At 31.7% G+C, this 21755-nt stretch overlaps 1 long non-coding RNA gene across 3 annotated transcripts in view; it reads right to left on the bottom strand.

Moving 5' to 3' along the window:
- The window catches only part of LOC134274953 (uncharacterized), a 40017-nt gene extending 19472 nt beyond the window's left edge, over positions 1-20545 (bottom strand). The window contains exons 1-6 of one of the 3 annotated variants that reach the window (XR_009993739.1): positions 20063-20545; positions 18131-18188; positions 16937-17025; positions 13381-13587; positions 12107-12247; positions 11838-11989 (exon numbers count right to left, since the gene is read on the bottom strand). This is a non-coding gene — a long non-coding RNA (uncharacterized LOC134274953). Of the gene's footprint in view, positions 1-11837; positions 11990-12102; positions 12248-13380; positions 13588-16936; positions 17026-18130; positions 18189-20062 lie in introns of all 3 variants that reach the window. The other 2 variants (XR_009993738.1, XR_009993740.1) reach the window with 2 other exon arrangements.
- Positions 20546-21755: the final 1210 nt, after the last annotated feature.

Raw genomic sequence — 21755 nt, forward strand, 5'->3', positions numbered from 1 at the left:
TTTTATGAAATTTTGCGATGTAAGAGTTATCTCCCGTGGCATCGGTAAATCTGCTAAACACCTTACTATCGAAATCCTAGTGAAATATTTAGAATATATACACAAAATGAAATTATTTAACAAAAAATTACTACTTTATTTTCAAAATAGAATTCATTTTCGCCTCCAAACGTAATATTTAGATTAAGATTGGCAGTATAATTCAGGTTGAATCCACGTTTCCATTGATGTATCAGTGATGTCATATACCTGACTAATATTGCGTCACAATTAAATAGTGACAAGTTTTCCAAAGAAGTTTGTAAATTCTTTGCATAAAAGCGCAAATAAAACTATTAAAAATAAATAATTTCTCTTTTTCTGTTCAATTACTTTTCAGAGTGCATTATCCTACATGTTAAATAATCATATATTTTTATAAAAAATGTATTTTTTTCACGGGCGACGTCTCAGCTAAAAGTAATTTTGTACATGTCCGAGAACTAATTTTTTAAACTGATTTACTAGGCTATGCGTACAAATAATTAATTGTTTATATTGAATATTTCTTATAAAATTGGGATGTGAAGAGATTTTATTTTCTTCTGATTATCAAGGAAAGATGAATATTTTAGATTTACGCAACATTTAATTCAAGTCAACGGAGTTGAGATGTTTATTTCATGATATCTGTACACACACACACAAAAAAAAAAACAAAAAAAAAAAACACTTGATTATATTTACAATGTATCTATGCAGTCAAACCAAAGTAAACGATCTGCGGTACGATTAAAAATATTTTATTAAAAAAGTGAAAAATAAGATTTAAAAAATATTTATTGAGGAAAATTACTGTTGAACTCCCTACTTCAATTTGCAACTAAAACGGAAGATTTTGTGGGCGTATTTTTTGTTTTGTATTGTTTTTGTTTGTTTGTTGTTGTTTTTTTTTTTTTGGTTCAATTTGGTGATTAAAATAATCACATACTCACATTCAATATGAAGTTAAAAAATGTGACCATGTTGGCCAATTTTAAAATGTTTTCCCATTAATGAAAGTTTTTTTTTTTTTAAATATGCCGCCTTGCCCCCCCCCCCCCCCCCCACCCCGTCCCGGCTTTTTGCTTGCGATTTCTAGGCTCTTAAATAATAATACTATACATGAAATAACTTATTTTCTTATTAATATAAAATTAAATCTTATAAGATGAAAATATAGGGGAAATGGCTTTTATAGATGACAGGTTTAAAAAATTTGGATAAAGCCGAGACTGTGCACATTTAAATATTTTCTGCATTTAGGTAGTGCAAGTATATTTTCGCCAATGATAGAATTGGACTCTTTAATTCATGAGAGAATTAAAAAAAAAACTTTAGTTGGAAATAAGATATTTAATAAAGATAAGCTGTTTGCTCTCAGTTGTTGCATAATGCATGTACAAATACTTTGATTTTTTAATACCAAGTATCAAGAAATCGAACAGATGTTGTACATGATTGTAATCTTCATGTACGTAAAAGACATTTTACTTTAAATACATTGTATAAACATTTGAATCCATGGATAAAATAATTTTAAAACAGTTGACTAACTGAACAGAAATAAAAGACCAGCATATTTTTTTCTGATACATTAAATGCAAAATATTTCTAGTTTTACGGTAAAAACCGATCCCGATTGAAATAAAACCGATCCCGATTGAAAATAATGCAAGAAGTGTAAATTTATAAAACTAAGGACAATTGCCACCCATAAGACATGTAAAAAAATAAATCAAGTAATTTTTGGCCATATTACAACAAATGAGCCAAATTTAACATTACAATTATAGTATTTCCTTCTTTATATAATTCCGGTCAGGATCGGTTTAATTGTGAAAAATTGTAAAACATAGGTAAATTTGACTCCTTTTATTTCTCTCAATATACGGGTGCCCACTGATTTTATTGAGTGACTCAAAAGTTTGTACTTTGTATTCATAATAACATGAGAAAAAAAATCTGTCATTGAAATGTATTGGGTTTTATAACGTAATGAAAATTGGATAATGAATTCAAAAAACTACTTACTAAACTCAATTTTGGACCACATATTTTTTTCTAAAGAAATATAAATTGGAGTCTTATCATGCTTATTCATTACTAAAACTAAAGATAAGAGTCTATGGTATAAATAATATTGATAGACACATCCAGGTTTTGCGTATCTGGTACATATAAAACAAAATAAAAACGTAGTAATTGTTTTTACCCCCATGTTGACCTTTTTGCACTTAAAATTGAGCACTTACCAAAAATAGGACTAGAGGAGCACTAAAAATTTTTTTGATGTTGTCATGTGTAAACACTTGCTTTAATAAGTCTATATGCAAAAATTAATAAAAATCCATGACATGCGATGTGCCACCCATTGCCTGATTTTCAGTGGACTACCTCTTAAAATTTATCAAACTTATATACTTTCATCCCCATCACTTCCTTGTGCTCAAATTTAATCAGTTTCATCCGCTTCTAAAAGGTCTGTTTACGCTTAATAACTGTTGGTGTAAAGACGAACATTGACTGCTGAAGAATAATGACCTTTGGTCTTTTTTCAACATTAACAGGTTAAAGTCCCCCTGGCTGTAGAAAAAATATATTTCTTTGTAAAAAATTTCCCTTTAATCGGTACACCAATCAAAAAGGAGTGATACAAAGTAGCTTTAAAGTTTAATTCTCTTGTGTTCATCTGATACACACTGGACGAAAACACAGTTTGAATAAATATAAATGCATTGCATATCTTTAGATCTGTTATGGCTGCATGTTTTGGATATTTTGTTAAAGAAAGACCCTTATAAAAAAAAACTAACGATAAAACTTTGTGATCAGTGATGACTTCAGCTTCCTTAACTTCAGCTCCTCTTATTATAGCAATGATATACTATTATCATCTACATTTGGAATATATGTCTACCATTTGATTCGATATGCCAGAGTATGTTCTACGTATAATTCCTAAAACAAGGCAACATTTTGACGAAAAGCTTGATATACAAGGAAATTAACAGTCTCTTTTAACGTCAACATTCTATGGTGGAAACAAAGCCTTAATAGCAGGTCAAATGTTGACTGTCACTCTATTCAAGTTGTAAAGTCATGATTGTCATAATGAATTGTCAACAGATCGTTTCTATTCATACTATCACATGGAAAACCCAGCCAGTGTGACAGAAGACATTAAGAATAAAAAAAAGTACTGCATCAAATCATGCGATACCTTCTTCTATTTCAAAAGATTAATTTTTTTTTCTTTTTGCATAAAAAGATATTACTATAATACGGTCTATAAGATGATATTACAAAATTAACATACTAGTATATAGCTAAAAAATGGATTTCGGCGTATCCAAATTATCTCTATTTTTTATGTCTGTATTTTAGTTAATTTTATATGTGTCCTAAATTCAACTTGTTCTTATTTTACATAAAGTGTTCTACATCTTTACACTAGTAAAGATGTCATAAAGAGATACAAAATGATTAAAAAAAAGGTTTTGATGGTTTAATTAATATTTATTTGATATAATTTAAAACAATAGTCCTTTATTATTAATTCAAAGGGGGCTATGTTGTTCAGAGCAGCCTTATTTGACGTCACAATAACGACGTCTTTTTTTTTACCTGTTGACTTTTGCAATCGCCTTACAGTGTTATAGTCAATAAGAACACAATTTACAAATTTTTGCATTTTTAATAACAATTTAATTTGATCTATAGAGTTTGTTAATATTAGAATTCTCTTCCGTTGGTTGATAATTCATAGCAATTTCATTTGTGGAAAAAATACCTAGATGGTGCAAAAGGATAAGATAAAATTCAGCAAAGAAATTAAGAGTCTTAAATCAGGAAGATATGTTTAACTTAAATCGTATTTTCTCGATAAATTTAAGAAAATATATCTTAAAATGCACTTGTATCTATATTTGCTAAGTAGATTAAATTGTAAAGACTTTCCTAAGTTCTAATAGGTGTTGGTTGTTGATCGGGAAATGAAGGGGGGGGCAAAATGATTGGAATCAAGAAGAAAATATTAAATCAATTTAATTAAATTGGTACTATTCAAAACAAAATACTTGTTTTTCGTAAAATACTTTTATTTTCAGATGTTCTTCTGTGCTAATTTACCCTTGTCTTAGAGCGGAAATGTCAAATTTATGACACTAGAGTACGAAATTAAAGAAGATTTCTTATTTCATGTTTCTCGTTTATTTTTCTCATAAAGATATACTATTTCCTTTATGAAAATAAAAAAATAATTTATTTCTTCTTAAATATATGAACATATTACAACATTTTCAAGCAAAGACTTTTAAGATATTACCTTTTATTCATGTTAAAAATACCACAAGAGAAATGGGGTGATACTTGCATTGTGCTCAATTATGAATTTTCATGCAAGATGAATTACAACAAATTTGCTTTCATCTTAAAGATACAAGTCAAATAAATGAAATAAATGTTGATTTTGAATGTGATTTTCAATTTTGGTTCATTTAATAGCATTTTTTTAAAAAGAAAAATAATGCCTGAAAATAATATATTTTTAGTTATTTACACTTTTTTGCGCGTGCTCCAGTGTAAATAAAAAATAGCATAAAAAGGTACCGTTTTTAATACCTTAAAATTAAAAGCGAGTTGAATCGAAAGAAATGTCAAAGTTTTGAAAATTTCACACAGAGACTTTCAGGACATAGACCTCCCCCCTTAAATAACGTTTGAAAAATCCATGTCTCTGACTGTGTAAAAATTATAATCAAATTCATTGTTCTAATATAATTTTGATAATCAGAAAAGAAGATATTTCACGCGCCAAAAATACAGTCCCTGCTAGATTTCAAACTCCGTTTACCATATTTATTTAAAGTTGTACAATTGTGATGAGATATGAAAAATATGATCTTTTAAATCTCTTACATCTACATATATAATAGAAATGGTCAAATATACATTGAATATTCCATCTACATGTAGCCAGAAACCAAAAGAGAATCCTAGTACCTTAATGGCAAATACGTATCTTTCATTTGGAGGGGTTATACATAATTTTATGTTTGGACTTTACTAACTTACAAAAGTTTTAAAAATCCACGTATGAAGGTCATAATTTTTCCATTAATGTGGTAAATTAATTAAAAACTATTGTTCCGTTGAAAATATGTAATTTTTTTTAATCAAATTTGATATATATTTCTGACAAGTTTATTTTTATTTGAGCGAACAAGCCATTTACCAGTATTTGGATAAATAAGTTCTTCCTTCGTAACAATTACATATTACACTTAAGAGAAAGTACATGTAGATTAACATTTTGTTCATCGGCATTGTTCGGACGAACGTGAAATAATCTTGGACAACTTAAGGAAATAAAATCATTTTTCAAACAGATTGCTTGGGTAAAAATTAGTATCAAGAAAATATACGTGATAAAGAGACACCAAAGAAAGATAATATAGAAAGTATATTTTAACATATGAAATTGGATCTATCATAAATTTGGAAATGTTTTAGGACTATTTATCGGAATAAGAAATAATAAACATAAGAGAAAGCAATAATTATAAATAGGTATGAGTGTTGTCTAGAGGTGGAAACGCAAATTAGTTGTAGAGTTTACACTATAAGGAGAGAATGATCTAAGGGGTGTTAAGAAAGTTCGTTCTGGGATGAAATATTTTCAAAAATTTCAAAGTAGTGCTTTACTAAAGAGATGAATTTTCAAGTCTGACAAAATCACAAGAGTGTGCTTTAGATCTAAAGCAAATGATTTCTAGTCGGAAATTATAGGATTTTTCTTCCATATGAAAAAATATATAACATCTTTAAAGCTCCCGAATGATAGAATGCTAGTCATTTTGAGTGAAAATAAAGGATAGTTTACTTTTGTTTCTTCATAGCTTATCTTGCTCACGACAAGCTGATGAGCGTAGGTATAAGAACAATATATCACTTTTCAAAAGAATAGGTTTGTCATTTTGAATAATTTCACAGGTTTGATAATTTTCGCATAATATTTGAAAGGATGCTTTGACCTGCGTGCTAAATATATGTCACAAATATGTAGCATCCGTAATTTTTCTGAACAGATATCATCTGTTTTAATACCTCTCCTACCCATATTGATTCAACAAAAGCATTTAAAACCTTATCAGTAGCAAGAATGGAGTCTGTTAACATGAAATATCACAAAATGTAAATATCTTCTCATCGTATTTCATTTTGAAAAAAAGGAAAAATGTGGAACGAACTTTCTAATCACCCTTTAGTTTATTATCACCAGGAATTGGATGTAGTTCACGTTCATTCTGGTGAAGTCCTAATTTGTTCATACCGATAGGGCGGAATGAGTTCAGTCTTTGCATCCAGAACTTTTCCTTGCTTTTTCTCTGACCGTCTGTCCTTCTTGGGTAATGGTCAATCACCCCTTCTGTCATGTCTTCCCATTTGTGACCCTTCAAAGTTGAAATGTTCCCCAACGGGTTCATTGAGTTTTTTGGTCCTAACAGTCGAACGGTGATTATTGACTCTCCTGCGGAGATCTCCTGTTTCACCAATATACTGTTTGGAGCAAACTTTGCAACTGATGAGATAAATGCAATTCTCTGTATAAGTATACCCATGCAAATTTAAAAAAAAATACTCCTTCTCATTGATCGAAATGGATTTTACACAATACCGCGCCCTAAAAAGGAAATGATATAAAGGGTCTATCACTTTAGCTACGGGTGTTAAATCCTGGCGACATATTGTTTTTGGTTTTTCTAAGCATTTCCGAGAGTTTGTTTATTGGAGGTTTTCATAAACTTTATCTTTTAAAAAATAAAAGGAAAATTGCTACCAATAAGCTATGCTGTCAGTATTTTGAATTTTTAAAGTTTATCGCTGATCATGACGAGAAAATTTTGTGCAAAGATATTTTATCGCAAACGGAAGTGGGAATGCATTGGCGGAAATAAATTTTAGAGCTCGAATTTATTTATAACACTTGACACATAGTTTGCTTATAATTCTTAAGTTAGATCAAGTTCCATGACGCTACAAACTCTTTAGAGAAAATTTAACTTCAAGGAAGCGCATCTAAAGAATTGATTTTTTTGTTTCAATGGAAAGTCTGGTTGTTTCTTATCGAACGTCAATTGCAATATTGAACACCCTTTTTTAGGAACGAGTATGAAATACTAGTCTAGATGCTTTAGGCTCCATTCTTGGGAACTTTTAAGCTAGAAGAGAGCTAGACTCACTGTTTCTGTTATAAAGCACGTAAAGCAATGAATATGTATATAATCATGAATTTATTATGTTTACTGGAGTTACTATACCACATGCATCGGTCGAATACGTGTTTACTCGGTTTTTACGTAGACCGTCAATTTGACTGGCTATTATATTTATTGAATACCTGTTTTGGAGGCATTCGGATAAACAATTTTCCTTTGACAGTCAAAGTTCCCAAGATAGCTCAAAACGTTCCATACAAACAGAAAACTTTACTACTTCAGTACACTACATTGTATATTTTTATTCTTCGCAGACCACCTATCGTCCGATTCAAAGTCCCTACCAATCAACAGTTGTCTTTTCTATTGTATATAAATGCACGACTCATTTATTATATACATGTGTTTTCTGATTCTTCTTGTTCTAGAATTTTTGGAAATTTGTTTTAAAGTGAAGGATATGGAGATAACGAACAGTATTCAATATCTAAATCCATAAAACAATACAAAACAGGAGCAGAGCAAACAAGGACCTCTGAAACATCAGAGGTTGGATCAGGTGCCATGGAGGAGTAAGCAAACCTGCCAACCATTCACACTCGCCGTCTGCTCCTTGTCATGTTTTAGAAATAAGGGAAAAATCCGTCGTCAATTCAGTGTATAAATAATGGGCTAACAAATTGATTAAGAATGAAAAATGTCAGTCAGCATTTGACTCAATGATAAAGGTTATTTGCTGACAAGGTCATTCTATCGACCATTGAATTTAGAAAATGATGTCTTTAAACGAGACTGTTGATATTCCTGTTTCATCAACTTCTTTGTTAATAATTTACCTCGTTTTAGAAAGTGTTCACTCGTAGAGCATGCTCTTGATGGAATCAACTGAGATATGTAAACTCCCTAGCCAAGTGATGAAGCTATATAGCTGCATAAGTAAGAGAAGTTGATTATAGAAAAGTTAAAGTCATCACATTTATCATAGTGCTTGTTTGTTAGACTACCATTAACATCTTTTTCAAGTAAAATATCCAAGTATGAAACAGATGTGTCAGACTTTTTAGTATTTTTATTTCAGGCTCACCAAGATACATCGTATCTACAAAGGAATGGAAACCATTGTTGATTGACAATATGTCGTCGATATCTCTGTCATATTGTTGCGCCTGCATAGCCAACCTTTAGTGTTGTGGATGTATGTTTTCCTGGTTACGTTTTTCTTTGTAGAACTTTGGTGCATATTTACATTTGATACGATGAACGTCAGTGTTTAATTTTGATCAGTAAAACGTGCATTACGTTAACCTGCAGTATATATGTTCTAAAATTGTGTCCTTAGAATTATTATGATTGAATGGAAGTCTTGTAGAACTTAGCAATAAGTTATTTATTATTTATAAGGATTTTTTGACAAACTGGAAATGCATAAGATGTATTAATTGCAGAAACTGTATGGTAGAGATAATTATATATCCAGATTGTAAGCAGACGAATTGTTTATGTATATTTAACTCTAGAAATAATTAACTTAAAATAATCATAAAACATAGACTGATATAATAGATCGTTTGATGTATTATAAGTAGGTTTGATTAGCCTCGTTTATTGATGAAAGTATTGCTTTTAGAGTTTTACATTTTACATATGACGTAGTCACTGCATCACTGCGTCACGTTATAAAAGCAGCAAACTCTAACAGGCGTTGTCAGATCTCCTCCGGAAAAATAAGTGATAGTCAGAGAAAGTCGGTGTCAGTCGGTGCCAGGCAGGAATAAGGTAAATTCATATTTTAGATAGGTTAGAAAATAAGTTTTGAAACTAGTAAATCTATTTAGAATTATAGAAAGATGTGAATTCTTTAGAAAACATTTTTAAAATTTTTTTAGCATTAAAATATGGTCACTGACTAATAGGTGCGAGATCTGAACCAAAGTCTGTTTCTTAAATTATTAGAGTACATCTTTAGTATTGTTGACTGTGTAAGCTTGTGATTATAAATTTAGAATAATTAATTCAATTTTATTGAGCTTTAGATTAGCTTAGATTAATTGTGGCACCGACGACAATGAGTACCAACCGGGTAGTACCGTGTGCCTAGTCGCACCGATTAGCACCGAGCACAGATTAGTATATGTTTGACTTTTTTTAAGTGGCATAGGTTATAATTAATTATGGTTGGCTTTAGCACAAGAACTCTCCTATCTACGCATCACATGCTTAATATACTTACTATCAAAAGAAACATTTTAGATATTTATTCAAAATTATTTGTTTTCTTTGATGCTTTGATGCTATAATAAACATATATATCAACTGTTTTATATACTTCTTTAAATCAAGACTAGGTACCTTCGAACCCAATTATTGTAACCTGCCTCATAGGTAACAGGTTGAAATAAAATTTCACGTTTTGCCTAGGTCACATTTAAGCCGATGGTCGGGCGACTAAATTTTTCTGGTCTCGTCGGCTGAAAGAACAAGATCGGCAGACACGAGTATCGGGCGACATGAAGCAGTCACATTAATTTCTAGGAACCCCGATGACTTGGATAAAGAACATAAGGTGACTTAGAGAGATAGGTGACTTGAGTAATGTTTGCAAGGCAAAGTGGCAGAATTTTGTAAGATTCTGACTCAATGTTAAAAATGTGTGCAAAATTTTGTATAGAAATGCATAAAAACGACAAAGGGCGCATACCTAAGCAGCAAAGAATATTTAAGATTTCTTTATATCATACGGATTAATAATTTATGTTATTTCTGTTCAATATATATATATCAATCCATTCATCAAAATTTTGTGTGTTATGTATCCTTAATAGGTTTAATATTCACAAGTCGGCAAATCATCGCTCAATCATCCAGCTCTGAGCAACAGTTTGATTTTAACCGTCGGCCGAAATTTTGGACACCCTTATTGTCAAACGACGGACGACCAACTTAATAAACTGACCGCCGTTGGTCGAACGATGATCAAAGGTTGGTCGACGGATAACTTAAATTGAAGAAATAGGCCACCGACGGTGATAAAAATTATAACTTGGACCGATGCACACAAAATTGGTCGGCCGACAAAAAAAAGAGGTCAAAATCGGAAAGGCAGCAGCCGATAAACTGCCGACTGCCACCCAAAGAATCTCATTTTTTGATTCAAAAACCGTCGGCCGCTGGTCGTTTTTGGAAATGTGACTGGGGTTTTACAACTGGTGACAGCAAAACAATTTATCTATTATTGGTATTTAAAAAATCAATACTCATCAAACCCGAACGTTACAATATTCTATGATAAACGTAATGATTTTAACTTTTCTATCGTCAACTTTCCTTACGTATGCAACAATATACCTTTATCATCTGCATTCGGAGTTTATATATCTTAGTTGATTCGATACAAGAGCATGCTCTACATATGAAAAATTTCTACACGAGGTAAATTATTGACAAACAAATTGATGAAACAGCAAATTTAGCTGTCGCGTTTTAAGTCATCATTTCAAGTTTTATGGTCGATACAATGACCTTGTCAGCAAATATACTTTGTGATTGAGTCAAATGCTGACGTTTTTCATACTTATTGTAAGTCCATTATTAATACACTGAAATGACGACCGATTTTTTTCGGTTTTTTTTTCCCGATCGTGACAAGGAGCACACGGCAGGTATGACAGGTCAGCAGGGAATATTCACTCCTCCACGGCAACTGATCCCACCTCCTATGTTTTGGAGGTCCGTGTGTTCTCTGTGCTTATTTGCTTATTTTGTATTGTCTTATGGACTTTTGATCTTGAATACTGTTCGTTATTTCCATATGTTTCATAGATGGTCGGACAGCTAGACAGACAAACGAACGCACAGACTTAGAGGAAACCTATATTCATTTCCGGTTTAACCGGTATAGGACAAATAATATTTCGATAATTTTGAGTTCGATAATTGATCGCTATATTCATGTTTCTTATATAAGTAAACATTTGTAAAATCATATCTTACAACTATACATTAAAAAATCCATCTGCGAAATATAAACTTTTCATTATGTATCTGATTGGGTTTTTTATGTAGAAGAAATCAATTTTTTTTTAAATTTCATTGTCTTTCTTGTCAACGTTCTTACTGTTGTTAAAATGACTCGTTAATAGCTGATAGGCTTACATTTATTAATACCGGTATTGTGTTCTAAAATAAAACAGTTCTTGCGTTAATTTGATCTTTTCGGTAAAATTTAGTTGACTCTTTTGTATTTCGATTTAAATAGAAAGTCAAATATGTCTAAAAGTTAATTAGAAAAATGTCATTGAAATTTCTACAAAGTGAGTTCTTATGATTGTGAAAATTTTCAGATTGCTTAGCTGTAATTTTCGTTATCAAAATTTTTCGCATTAAAAACCGCGTCTCTCTGCTACCACTGTTCAAAAGGTAATTATACATGTACATGTACATATAAATTTCATTATAAAGTTATATTTGAATTATATATTTTTTATCATTTCAGTGATCATTTTTTAAACCGAATAAGAGCTAAACCATACCCACAACTGCTTTCAACATGATGTTTTAATATGAATTCAAACCATTCAAATACCATTTTGACAGTTATACCTGTTAATATGCACTCATTCTCATTTCTTTGAAATCCAACATCACACCGACATGTCTTTCTGTCTTCTTTTTCTTTCTGATGCAAGCACTGCCTTTAGTTTTCATTCTGCACTGGTCTGTCAACTCACAAGTGGAATTGAAAGAAACACTACCTAAAGAATTAGCATGTTATGTGTTTAAAATAAAAGTTTACTGGTCTACCATTCCTAATTTCAAGAAGTTTCATTGCAATTTTTTCAACTAACTGGATGTGTAAATGAAATACTAACTCTGAATACATCTTTTGTCAAAATACATGTAGCCTTGGGAATACTGACAAACCTTTCTGCCATTCAAACTATCACATAATGTAGCCCCAATTGTTTTTCTACACTGACGATTGTCATGGCATCTCTCGAAAATATGTTTTTCTGCAAAGTAAATGATAGTGATTGGTACTGGTATAAAAATGTGGAAAGCAATTATTCCTCAGGTTTTACAATTTCACCCACAGGCACCTGACGAATGGATGGTGTAAAAACGCCACCTTCCACCACCACCAGACCCCCAGCAGGTTCTGAGAATAATTATTAGACAAAATTTATCAAAAACACAAGGTTTTCTTAGCAATTATTCTTATACACATGTATTGCTATACCTGAAAAAAATATTTTGCTTTTCCAACTATATATGTTAGTCACTCCACTTAATTTTATCAGTTTATTAAATTTCGAAGCATTGTATGAAAATAGTAGGGATGTCAAAATGTTCATTTTCCTTAGACGAACATTCGATTGCATTATTAGAATGATAGTCGACTATTCAGAATTTAAAAAAAATAATAATCTCACCGATAGCTTATCTATAATCAAGCAAGACCAATTTTATGTAAATAGTAACATCAAATTCCTGTACTGCCCACCGAATCTCAAAGATTTGCATAGATAATGAAATGAAATAGATTTACACCAGCGATTCTCCAAAATGTACGAATTCTCGTCACATTCAGTCAGTTTAATTTTAGTAAGCTTACAGAATGTTCACGCAGCACGATGTTTTTAAAGTTCAGTATATCCTAGCATACTATTTAAGATTATTATCTTAATGATTATCGAAAACTCTACAGCTATGGAGTGTTCTTAGCATTTGAACATTCTTAGAGGTATTTGTGAATATATAATTGGTACAAGTCCAATTAATAATTTTCAAAGTCAAGTTTAGAGCTGCATAATTTACAAAATTAACAAAAAAGGTCAGTGATTGAGAAATAATTAATTACTAACTGTACACTAACACATTTTCTTGCATTTTCTTGCACGCCGTTTCATTATTCGATCGTCGGTCCATTCGACTGATAGTCGAATAGTCAACTATTCGTTGACATCCCTAAAAAATAGTCATAAATTCATGGACTTTGTTTCCATATGCAGGTTTTATTAATTTAGAAAATTTTTCAGCTTTCTAGAACGCAAGAATTAGGATGCACAATTACAATTAAACTGACATTGTTTTATCTTTGAAAATATATAACACTTTTCAATAAGGACAATATCAACATCTTTACCTACGCTCCTGGTCTGTCCACAGATTATGTTGAAATGATTTGCCATGTCTATTGTATTACAGTTGCCAGTCTGTATGGTGAAATCGACATCTCTGTTGTATCCGAATCGGGATACATTTATAGAGGCTATGTTGACTTTCTTCAAAGACGGATTTGTCAAAGAAATATCGCAGAGTTCCTCGCAAGAATGGACTGAATTCTTTCTTTCTGAAAATTAATGAAAAGATGTGTTGTTATTTCTGATAGTTCCGGTATGTAGCTTTTTGCCAAGGTTTGAGTTTCTCGAGTGCAAGTAACACTCGAAGGTCAAGATTAAAAGATCAAACATGTTACAATTATCCAATAAATCGACTTTTGTCAATGAATGCATATACTTGTGAAATATGAAAGCTGAAGCAGCGACCATTCAAAAGTTATGGACAAGGTTAATGTTCTTTTGAGAGTTGTGCAAGCTTCTTGTTCAAGGTCAAGGTAAAAAAAAAATAACGGTTCTCTGGTACCGTAAATTTTAAGGCCTTTCCATAAAAAAAAACTTCGTGTGTAAATATAAAAATCAGAACATAAACAGTTCACAGTAATACCAGGGGTTAAGGTTCTGAAACTAAGTACAACTCCAAGGTGAATGTCAAAAGGCCATAATTGTTGAGTTCCGGAAAGAAATTTTGTTATATGGAATACACCTGAAAGCCCTAATACTGGCTGTTAAAATGTTATCTCCAAGGATGAATGTCTTTAAAATGTAGTACAAACTTTAATGTGATGATCAAAATGTTAATTGTTCAAAAGCTATAACAAGGTTTAACAAAAGGTCCACGGGCCTTATAGGTCACCTGAGCATTATGCAACAACTTTCCAGTGATTGAATTTGATTCATGTTTTAAGCCAGATGCTATGGCATTCACAAGTTTGAAAGAGGCACCAATGATCATCATAACAATTCACTTAGCAGTTGCTTAGTTTGTTTACTTAATACCCATACGCAGGGTAGGGGAACAAAAAATGCATTTCAACTAATCAGTAATATTCAGCAGTAACCAGTAGTGCCCCTACCACACATGAACCCCTGACCCTTAGGCCTTGATATTTGATTAATACCAAGGAGCAGATTTCAAACCATTCATTCATTTTCCGTATACAGTGTATAAGTACAGCACCCCCCCCCCTATGGTACCCCTGACCCTGAGGCCTTGAAATTCACAATTCTGGAAGATTAGAGCCCTTGTCCATCATAACTATATAGGTAGTTCATCTGCTTAATACCCAGGAGCAGAGAAGAAAATTTTCAAAGATTTAATATATTTTCACTATATAATCAATAGAGCCCCGCCCTAACACCAGAACCCCTGACCCTGGGGCCATAAAATTCACAATTTTGGTAGAAGCACTCTTGCTCATCATAACTATGTACTTAGTTTATTTAATACCCAGGAGCAGAGAAGAAGATTTTCAAAGAATTCATGTATTTTCACTATATAATGATAAAGCCCCGCCCTAACACCAGAACCCCTGACCCTGGGGCCATAAAATTCACAATTTTGGTAGAAGCACTCTTGTTCATCATAACTATGTACTTAGTTGGTTTATTTAATACCCAAGAACAGAGAAGAAGATTTTCAAAGAAATAATGCATTTTCACTACCTACTTATTTAGCCTCGCCCTAGCACTAGAACTCCTGATCTCAGGGCCATGAATTTCATAATTTTGGTAGAGAACTCATTGCTGATTACAATCATGCAAACAATTTGACTGCTTGATGTCCAGGAGTTAAGAAGAAGATTTTTAAAGATTGATTAATTTTAGTGGTTTTTGCCCCACCCCTCAGGCCCAAGGGGGCAAGGATAATGAAATTTTGTTTTCCTTTACCCATAGATGCTTTGTGCCAAATTTGGTTGAAATTAGTTCAGTGGTTGCAGAGAAGAAGCTGATAATGTTCAAATGTTAACGCACAACGCACGACGCACGACGACGGACGAAAACGGATAGCAATAGGTCACCTGAGTTTACCTAAAAATTGGAAATCTTTTAGCAAAAGTGCGTCAAATTTCAAATTCAAGGTCAAATAGATTTGCACCCAACAGTAGGTCTAATCGGAAAACAAGATGTGTTTGTGAAACACTGATGCCCCCGTATGGCAACATAGCGAAGGTTAAGCTTTCTCAAATGCAGATCAAATATGTTGGTACCTAAAGTAAGGCCTTTTCACAAGAAATACAAATGTGAAATATAAAACCCCAGCACCACCTGTACAAGGGTTATGACCAAGGTTGACATTTTTAATTGTAGGACAAACTCCGGGTTCAAGGTCAAAGGGTCAAGGTTGTTGGTTTCTAAGGAAAGGCTTTGTCTCAAAGACTACATATGAGAAGTATGAAAGCGCTAGCCTGTACCGTTTAAAAGTTATGGCCAAGGTTAAAGTTTGTAAAAAGTAGGTCACACTCTAAGGTCAAAGGGTCAAGGTTCTTGATATCCATTGAAAGGTTTTGTTACAAGGATCACATATGTGAAATATAAAAGTTCTAGCCTCTACTGTTCAAAAGTTATGACCAAGGTTAAAGTTTGTAAAAAAAAAAAAATAGGTTAAGCTCCAAGGACAAGGTCAAAGTTGTTGATATTCAAGGAAATTTGCTTTCACAAGGATTACATATTTAAGTATGAAAGCCGTAGCTCTTACCGTTCAAAAGTTATAGCCAAGATTAAAGTTTTTTGTATAAGTACAGAAATCTCCAAGGTCAAGGTCAAAAGGTCATTTTTTTTTTTTTTTTAAATGAAAGGTCTTACCAAAAAAATTGAAATTTAAAGTATGATATTCTTAGTATCTACCATTAAAGAATTAGGGCCAAAGTAAAAATTTGGAACTTTTTGTGTAAAAATGGGTCGAACTTCAAGGTCAAGGTCAAAGGGTCAAGGCTCTTGATATCAAATAAAATTTCTTGTCACAAGAAATAAATGTGTGAAGTATGAAAGCCCTAGTCCTAACCCTCTAAAAATATGGTCAATGTTGTGTTTTTAAAGTAGGTCAAACTCCAAGGTCAAGGTCAAAGGGTCAAGGTTCTTGGTATCCAATGTGAGGTCTTCTCTCAAGAATTACATATGTGAAGTATGAAAGCCCTAGCATTTACTATTCAAAAGTTATAGCCAAATTTAAAGTTTTTTCCTAAGTACAGAAATCTATAGGGTCAAGGTCCCTAGGTCAAGGTTGTTGGTATCCAGTGAAAGGTCTTTCTACAAAAAATACATATATCATCCAAACCTCCAACCAATCAAAAGGTATTGGCAAAGCTTTGAAAAAAAAAACCAAACAGCTAGACGGAGAGACCAACAGACAGACAAACAGGGCAAAAATTCCACGAGTATATACCCGACCTGAATCTTCGATTGTTTTAGCATTAGATATGCATACAAATACATAAATGCCAAGAATACAGTTACAGTTGTAACACAATGAAGGTAGAATACCTTTTTCTTTATTGGCATATTAAAAATATCACTTATTTAAGGTATCTATATTTATTTGATTCAGCTAAACATTCTTATGGAATATGGAATAATTAATACCTTTGAAGGAATGCTCCAAATTTTCTTTAAGGATGTTGCACGTGCCATGTTTTTGAAAAACTGAAACAATCTCTTCAAAACAGTAAGATCTGCAAAATCAATAATAACTATGCTAAGATGCATTTCGAAAATAAATGTTTTAGTTTCAATTAGTTTTTCTTTCAAATTAGAGAACATATTATTCATATATATCTACATATATCACCATATTCATAATTTACTATAAGAAATTCAAATTTAATTTTAATTTGTCCTGAATATTTCTTTTTTTAATTTAGGATTAAATTCTTCTTTAAACCAACGCCTTCTGTCACATTGGATATTGCATAAAAAAATAACTGTAAGACCCTTGAAACACATCTGTCTTCAGGGCGCTTAGCTAAAGACCAGTTTCAATCTTTGTCATAGGTTTTCAGGCGGCTCGATCAGAGACCCCAGTACTCCTGTTCATAAAGCTAATGTCTTACCCCTAAGCTACCGTGCTATATATAGAGAGCTAGGTAAGGTAAGTCAAATTCTCTTGAAATAATGCCCAACGTATTAACAAAGCACTTTTTGCTCAAGAAAAATATATCTTTGTATTGATAATTTTGTTGAATAAACTCTTGCTCGTTTCACGTTTCTGATAATGAATAACTTCAAAACTATAGTAGAACTTTCTCAACGTCGATTACCATAGAAGTACTAATATTTGAAGTTATTATTCTAAATTTCATGCCAATCTATCATTCTACATGTTGGAATTGAATTTTAGATAAATAATTTTTTTTTTCATATGATACATCAGGAAAGTAAAAAAGAACACGATATTAAATGTCGATAAGATTTTTTTTATTTAAGTATTATTAGCATTCATTCATGATTTAAATAAATGCAAAATTCGTCGAAATTATAGTTATATAATTATTGTCTTTCATTCAATCTTAAAAAGATTTTTTAGTATATCTTAAAAGAAAAATATTTTATTTCCTTTTCCTACATGTTTATTGGAAAAGTAAGCTGATTTAAATAACACAAAGCAGATACAATATACACCGGTATTTATAAAAATTTTAAAAAAAATACTTGAAATATAACTAACACATTTATTTAGAATTTAATGTGTACTTGAAAAGATTCAAACGAGTTATTATTTATTTGTTGGGGATTTTTGTTAGTGTCAAAACGTTTTCTAAAGAGCTTAAATATATTTACCTCGTTTTTTGTCAAGTGCATACAAAACTCGGGAAAACTATATAATAAATCAAAAAACCTAGAAAAGAAAGTTTACTTATTAGACGATTTGTATAAAGAGGAACCCATGAACATAAATCACTTGTTATCTGTGAGTGTGACTGCAGATTTCAAATTCTGTTCACAATACGTACTATTATAACGAATGTTATTTGAGAATTGTACATGCGTACTGTTATCTGTCTAAAGTGAACAAGATGATCTATAAAAAAAAGTTAAGGTGTGATAATAAATTAAGTATCTATGATTGGATTGAACAAATCTTCTGTTAATGAATACTGAATGTAAATTTGGAACGTAACAATGCAATTTTTATGCTCCTAAAATTGTATTCACAGAAGAAAAGTTTGTTCCAAACAGAAAGGAAATGGATTTTCCTGAAACTAAATCAAGTTTTTAGTAGCTTTCTTATATTTAAGGATTGAAATATATGTATAAAACCTCTACATGCAAGCATATGTAATCTGAAGTAAGCAGCAAAGTGTTGCACTCTATGCATATACAGTAACTCTACAGGAAGATCAGTTTTGAAGAGCTAGTTTTCCCCGAAGTTAAACTTCCCCCTTATGTTTAGGCTAAACAGTGAGCTTTCTTCCCTATATGAAGAATAATGATAACATTGATGCGTAGTTTTATTATGATAATGTGTATAAACAGAGAAAAAAGATGTCATCCAAAAAAGAGATAATAACAAACTACATAGATACACTGTATCACATGTACGAGGGTTGTCCAAAAAGTTCTAGGAAAATGACGTATTTGTCAAAATTAATGGTTCAAAATATAATTATTGTATACCAAAATATTTGTTATAAAAATCTATGTTTTGTAATAATCGTGGTCATTAAAGGTGGCCGATAGTGCGCACGGACCACGGTTAAAATGTCATAAACTTTTAAATAAAGTGTTGTGATTAAAATTATTATTTTCGTTATAAAATGATTCAAAGCTTCATCAAAATTAAGCGTATCAAAAATACAGCGGTTATCATAATTTAATTTTTTATACTTTTAGTATGGCTTGCTATATACATATTTAGATTATTAAGCAAAAGCCGCAAGAAGTATGTTTCAAAAATTGACAGAAAAAGTGACGTTGGCCATCCGAACGGGACAGCATTCGATCATATACTGTAATTATGGTTTAATATGGTTGAACCGACATCAGACACAAAATATTTATTCAAACAACTTGAAATCCTTCGAATATATTTTGTCTGTTGATTTGTAATTGGTGTATACGATTTTTCAACGATTTGTAAAATTTAAAAGACACTACATGTACAAGAAGTGGAAATCACTGTTATTTGATGAAAATAAGGTATCTTATACATGAAGTTGTTATAAATATAGCGTCGACGGACTGGACTGTGCAGCCTGTGTATACACGGTGTATATATTAATGACGCTTCTAAGTTATCGTGTATATTCTTTTGAATTTTAAAAATCAAATAAATTATGGTCTAGACATAAATATTATTGCACTCACTTGGCAGTTTTGTATGATATAGAAAATTAGCGCGTGTCCATGAACATGTTATAAAAATTCAAAATCCATGTTTTTGATGTTATCATGAAATTAGCATTACGTCAGACTTGCCGGACCATATTATAGTGCGCATTGTTTAGTTTTTTGTATGTTTACTACATGTAAATTATGGTCTATATTCAGGTATTATCGTACATATTTGTCATTGCGGACTTTAAGAAAATTAGGCATTTGTCCACGAACTTTTTGGACAACCCTCGTACATATTTCATGGTTTGTAATCCATCTTATTATTGATTGATTGATTTTTTTGTCTTGTTACATGGTGAACAACATTTGTTCGAGTACGCACAAATGGTCATGCAGGAAGATATATAGCATAAATATCGCTGGGTACATACTCACCTGTTATATACAGATTTGCCATTTTACTTCCACGAGACCGGACACAAACATAATGAACATAATATAGTTTGAAGTTTGACCTCATGTATACAATAGGTTTCCTTTAATATCTACATCCTGGTTTCCTCGTTCAAAATACACTCTGTATCATAAATCTATTTACAGAATGTGTTCGTAGAAAACATGCTTCAACCATCTACAATACAGAGATTGATGAGGGCTCTCATGCTTAGTGTATACATGCATCACAACAGGTTCTCCATAATTTTAAATTCGAGTGTTGAAGACTAACACTGATATTCTGGGTATTTTCTTTTGATTTTGTCTACTTTTGCACTAATATTAGGGTATTTTTTAGGTATTTTCTACTACTTTTTTCTCTATTTTTTGCATTTTTGAGAGGAAACTGATCTATTTTTTAAAAATAAAAAAAAATCTATGTATAGACTCATAGCTTTTTTTAATCACACAAATGTTGTGATCGTTTTTTTTATGAACAATAAAGAAAATTAATGCTAAGACCAATGCATATACGTCCTCAGTATGTGAAAGTATGTATATTGATAACCCTTGAAATGAGCTGTATTTTACGTCCTTGTGTTTAAGAGTTATCAAACGTATACACTTTAATTTCACCCGCATCACTTCCTTGTGTTCAAATTTAATCAGTTTCATACGCCTCTGAAAGTTTTGTTAATTGAAAGACGAACATGACCAGATTAAATTCCCAATTGCTGTAGAAAAATATTTTTTCGTAGTAAATTCTTTTTTAATTAAAGGTAAATTAAGAATGGCCTTTAACTAAAAAGAGTGAGACAAACGGGTTTTAAAGTTTAATTCTCTTGTGATCTTCTGATACACACTAGACGAAAAGCACAATTTGAATGATTATAAAAGCATTGCGTATCTTTTGTTCTGTTATTCTTCCGTTTTTTATATATTTTGTCAGAGAAAGACGCATATAGAAAACCAACAATAAAAGCATGTGATACGTGATTATTTCAGCTTCTCTGTCTCCAGCTCCTCCTATCATGGAGAAGGATAATGAGATAACGAACAGTATTCAATATATATCAAAGTCCATAAAACAATACAAAATAGGAGCAGAGCAAACACGTACGGACCTCCGAAACATCAAAGGTAGGATCAAGTGCCAGGGAGGAGTGAGCATCCCTTGCTGACCGGTCACACCCTCTGCCTGCATCTAGATTTTTTGTTTATGTCTCTCCTTTGATTCGATAAGCTAGAGTTTGTTTTATACGTAAACTTTCTAAAACATGGGCAATATTGTGACTTAAAACTTGATGTCAGGCACCTGACGTTACTTATTTTTCTTTTGATAAAAAAAAAAATACATACCCCTACCTAAAATGCCTGTAACACAAGGATATAAACATGTTTTTTTTAATGTCAACATTCGCAAATTCTATTGTATTTTGTTGGCACTGCAATTCAAGCATCATTAGGGCATCAACTAGTTGATGTAAATAATTTAAAAGCAACCATATGGAAGGAAGTATTTTATCATTCTAAAGTGTGTTTTAATAAAACATATGGAGTTAATGAATAGTATTCAAGATCACATGTCTACTTAAACAATACGAAATAGACGCAGAGCAAACACAGACCTCCAAAACATACGAGATGGGATCAGGTGCCATGGAGGAGTGAATATCTCTTGCCGGACACTTAC

This window comes from Saccostrea cucullata, unplaced genomic scaffold (assembly GCF_032062105.1).
Source record: "Saccostrea cucullata isolate Sc308-1 unplaced genomic scaffold, CSIRO_AGI_Scuc_v1 ctg147, whole genome shotgun sequence".
Taxonomy (NCBI): domain Eukaryota; kingdom Metazoa; phylum Mollusca; class Bivalvia; order Ostreida; family Ostreidae; genus Saccostrea; species Saccostrea cuccullata.